Below are 4,981 nucleotides of genomic sequence, written 5' to 3'. Positions count from 1 at the left end.
TGCTAGGGCAGCATGTAGCGGCGGTGGCAACAAGCCGGGCGGCGGCCGAAGTACGGGCGCACTCTGGAGCGGGGTTGCGGTGCCCGTGGGGTGGCGTGCTTGGCTCCTATGGCACCTACGCGGCGCGGTGAGCACGTGGGTGTGCTCGGTTGAGGGTTGTGGCGGCTGTGGCCACGGTGGCGAGAAGCTCGGCGGTGGCGTGGTTCGGTCTCCGGCGGGAAGCATGGCTAGAGGAAGAGTTGGAGAGGGGAAACAAGGGGAAAACAACGGGGGCTCACAGCGGGGTCGAACGGAGTCGAGGTCGAGGCCGGGGAAGCCCTGGACGGCACGAATCGAACGACGGCGATCACTGGACAGAGGCGGCGATGAGGACGGCGGGGACGATGTTGTAGGGCTCCTGCAGTCGCGTGCATCGGGTGTGTAGCTCCACGGAGTCGTGGCGGAGCTCAGGGACGTGAAGATGGAGCGAGGGAGTGGCTGGCCGCGGTGGTTCTTGGCGGCGACAGTGGCATTGCGGGAAGAGAGCAGAGGAGGGGCAGAGGGTCCCGGGAGAGCGGGAGAGGTGCAAGGGTCAAGGGAGAGCGTGTGGGGCTCGTAGGCGCGTCGGGGTAGCAGCGGGAAGCAGGAGGTGGCGCGGCGCGTGGTCGCGCGCATCAGGATGCGCCCTGCCTACTGGCCTGAGGAGGAAAACATCAGGAGCTGCGGTGGTGGGCTGGGCCAGCTCCTGGGCCAGCCAGGTGGGCCGCACAGGAAGGTAAGCCCAGGTAAGTTCCTTTCTCTCTCTCTCTTCTTTTGTTTCAGTTTTCTATTTTTCTGTGATCTTTGTGGCTTTTCTAAAAATACCTAGACCCTTTTAAAATCACCAAACTTCACATGCCCACTGTATAGAATATATCCAACATGGAACATTTCAGTTTGGGATTATTTGAGCATTTAAAATACTTAATAGCATTTAAATGCCCAAATGCAAATACTATATGATTTAATTCAGAGCCCAAATATGTCATGGAAAAATGTGCAACACCTCTGGTTATTGTTTCTAGAATTTTCTAGAAGTGATGAACATTTTTGAAAGCCATTTGGATTCAGTGAGAATATTTTAGTTGAACCTAGTGGATTCCTTTGATGCTAGGGTTTAGGCAATCCCCATTTCAAGTTTCTTTCAAGATTAAACATGATGCACACATGAAGCTAGCCTAGTGCATTTCCAGGAGCTAGAGATGTGACAACTCACCCCCATTAAACAAGAATCTCGTCCCGAGATTCATGATGCGAGGTAAGAAGACAAAGGGGACACTAAGCATCACAAACTTCATGATCCAACTGTCTCCTCGAGGTTGTTGATTTGTTGACTCAAATTGATCTTGACGTCTTTTCTTTCGAGATCTTCATCCAACATGAGGACAAAAGAGCAAAACATGTCTACAATGGATGGATCATATTAAATGATCACAAGATCAACTCACGGAATGATACGTAGAAACATTTCTCGAGCTGAGACACGAAGCATACATCCAAAGGGATGGAGTGTAAAAAATGACGAGGGTTCACTAGGTAGACAACAATTCGACACCTAAGAGGGTGGTGAATGGTTGTCAACGTAGCGAGAATTTGAGTTGCCATGATGCCATAGAGAGACACCTCAGAGAAGGTGACTCGTGGAACCATTACCTGAAGTGGCAAAAAGAATTACTTTTGATTCAGAGAGCATTGAAACTCTTTATACCAGCCTAAGGTGATTCACCAACAATCGTTTGGCGGAGTATGAAGGAATGGCATACCCAGACTAAGATGGGTGATGTGGATTACCTTGTCGAAGACAACGCAAGGAATGATTTTTGCTTCTCATCGGAAATGGGTGGGGCCCCTGGTAGGACCACTTTGAAGATGGTCCTGATCAGTAATCACTGAGAAGGGTAGCCCAGAGTAGGATGGCACAATGGCAGTGCAAGCTGGGAACAAAATGCAAATACTGGGAATGATTCTAGTAACAGGGGAGAACTCAACAGACGAGAGTGAGCCACTTTTGAAAAGTTATAGCATAACCGAGGAAACTAGGAGCAATCCAAGTTAGTGCCGGTGATAACATCTAGTGCTTATGCATGCTCTCAAGAACTTGAGCATTTCCATATTCATCAAGGTTTTTGATAAGCACATTTCATATATACAATTTTGGCATAGAAATATATTATTTATTGAGATATGACCATCAATTCTTGCTGTGAAAATATTGAATATTTGCATGAAAATCATATAAAGTATCAGTTACTAGTCATTGTGTTTCTTTTGCAGAAAAGTGCGCAAAGGCACTATAAATCTCAAGATCTGGACTAGTGGCTAAGAGAACCAGTCAAGTGAAAAGGAAGAAGAAAGACAGAGGGACTTGTGTGTGAAGAAATGATGCTCCATGGGACAAGTTAAAGAAGAAAGGGACCTTCTTATGAAGAAAGAAGAAAAGGAGAAGGGCCAAAATTGCAAAGTGGCAGATCAGAGGAGGGGTCAAAATCCCTAGCGGCAGCTAATCCCCTTTCATGCCTGGCATCTCCATCCCCTCTTTCCCCCGCCTCCTTCTTCCACCTCCGGCCGCCGCCGCGGCCAGGCCGGCGTGGCGGCGCGCCACCCAGCACCTCCACCTGCTCCACAACCCCACAGCACCTCCACCCGTGCCATCGCGCTCCCACCACATCACCATCACCACCAGCACCACCGCGCGCCACCACGCTCCTCCCCCTACAACATCCATCCATCGCAGCCGCGCCACCGCGCCATCACCAGCATCCACCATCATCGATCCATCTCCACCTTCACTGCGCCATCCCTCCACCATCTCCAGCCACCGCTGTACCTCGCGCGCCCAACCAGACAAAGGGGAGCACAGGCGTCTGGTCATCCACGTGAGGGCGCCCCCGTTTTGCTGCTCTACTTCTCCTAACTCATCATGTTGCTCTTCTCTCCACGCTCCACTGCTTCTTCTTTTTCCCCTTGACCTCCTGCTGCTGTCTCCTCTTCTTCCTCCCTAAACCATAACTGATGCTGCTCCCTTCTCCTCACGCCTCTGCTACAGGCTGTTGCTCCTTATCTGAACCAACTGCTGGCTGCTATTACTTCTCCCCAAAACTGTCGCTGCCCCTTTTTCTTGCTGCACCTTTTCTCAAACGCCCCTGCTGCTCCTAATCTGAACCATAAACTGTTGCTATCTCTCTTTTATCCTCTTTATATTCTCTGAATTTCTATAAGATGGGATGTGTAATGCCTTGTAATGTTCAGATTTGAGTTGTGCTTGAAACTTGGTCAGTTTCAGATTTGTGCTTTATTAGTAGTACTTATTTTGTTCATCTGAGAGTATTAGAACAGTGTCCTGTAGTATCATATTCGTATTTGTGTATGTGTGTGTTCATTTAATTTGCTCCAGTTTATAGTCCATGTGTTTACTCAAGTACCTGTGTTATATAAATATGTGTGTGTGAGTGTGATTGTGATGTGAAGTTTCTGTCCTTGTCACATAATCTTACTTCTTCCCCTTTGATTACATACTTTCTAGTTATATATGTGTTTGTTTCTTGTATATTTCCTTTTGTAGTCTATGTATGCATGTCTTAGTGTTTTGAATTCTCATGTAACAAGAAAATGCCAAAAAGACAGTGATGATAATCTGAACCTCCCTATGCTATTTTGCATTTTCTTTTGTGACAATGATTGATAGTTTAGGTTTATTTTCTGTTTCCATCTCCCAATATAGTGTCACCTAGCTTTAGCCGAGCGTAGCCGCTGATCGCCTAGTCCCTGTGGAGAACACGACACTCGCAGTTTGGGCGTAAAACCCCACTGTACTTACAATTGATCATTTTGGCGCCGTTGCCGGGGACTAGCGTCGAGCGATTGTGTTAGTCTATAGACTAGATTTACTTTAGTTCCTTGTTCAATTCGTCGTGTATTTCATCTTCAGTGTTTTTCCTCTACTTTCCCCCATTGTTGCTTCGGCTTATTAGGATACTAACCTTCTGACTAGTGTTTACTGTTTATGAGTGTGTGTAGGGAATCATAAACCTTTGCTGGTTGTTCTATAGTTACACTTGGTTAAGATATGGCATTGCTTCGTGATCTTTGGATGCCAAGTAGTCAATGCTATATCACAGGACCGGTTTGGCCAACTATTCAGGCAGAGAATTTTGAGATGAAGCCTGGTCTTATTGCTTTGGTTCAACAACAACCGTTTGGAGGACTGCCCACTGAGGATCCCTATGAGCACTTATACCGAGTCATGGAGTATTCAGGTACAGTCAAGTACCATGGAGTTCCTCAAGATGCTATCAAGTGCATGATGTTCTCATTCTCCCTCCATGATGATGCTCGTGCTTGGTATCGATCCTTGCCATCAAGGTCATACAGTTGGAATGAGATATCGCGAGCTTTCTTGGATAAATATATCCCACTACACAAGCAGTCCGCAATTCGAGATGAGATCTTCAGCTTCGTTCAGCGTGAACGCGAGAGCTTGTATGATGCTTGGAAGAGATACAAGGCTTTATACAGGAGATGTCCTAACCACGGGCTCGAGAGATGGTTAGAGCTGCAGATATTCTATGGAGGATTGACTTGGGACACTCGAGCTTACGTCGATATGGCAGCGGGCGGAGCTATTACAAACAAGACACTTGATGAATCTTTTCTGCTGATTGAGAGCATAGCTTTCCACCAACTTCAGTGGTACAATAAGAATCCCACATCTGATTCATTGGTTTGCTTGCAACAAATCACTACACCTCAACCACCAATTCTTACACAAAAGCCCGAGCCTCTATCTCAGTGTGGCAAGGTTGAGCTTGCATGGATTATATTTGACGATGATGACACCATTCTAGTTGACACACACGCTACAGATCATATGGATACTAGTTTTGGAGATTCGGTTTTGCATTGTGATGATTCTTCCATGGATGAGCCAGAGTTGCAGTTAGTTGTTTTTGATATTGAGGAGTCA

The 4,981-nt window shown here is 47.0% G+C and overlaps 1 non-coding gene across 1 annotated transcript; it reads right to left on the bottom strand.

Moving 5' to 3' along the window:
- Positions 1-4,450: 4,450 nt before the first annotated feature.
- LOC119282908 lies at positions 4,451-4,554 on the bottom strand. Its single transcript, XR_005138938.1, has one exon. It is a non-coding gene; the product is annotated as a small nucleolar RNA R71 (small nucleolar RNA).
- Positions 4,555-4,981: the final 427 nt, after the last annotated feature.

This window comes from Triticum dicoccoides, chromosome 3B (assembly GCF_002162155.2).
Source record: "Triticum dicoccoides isolate Atlit2015 ecotype Zavitan chromosome 3B, WEW_v2.0, whole genome shotgun sequence".
Classification (NCBI taxonomy): domain Eukaryota; kingdom Viridiplantae; phylum Streptophyta; class Magnoliopsida; order Poales; family Poaceae; genus Triticum; species Triticum dicoccoides.
The sequence above is the reverse complement of the archived record's forward strand: the minus strand, read 5'-3'. Positions and strand labels throughout refer to the sequence as shown.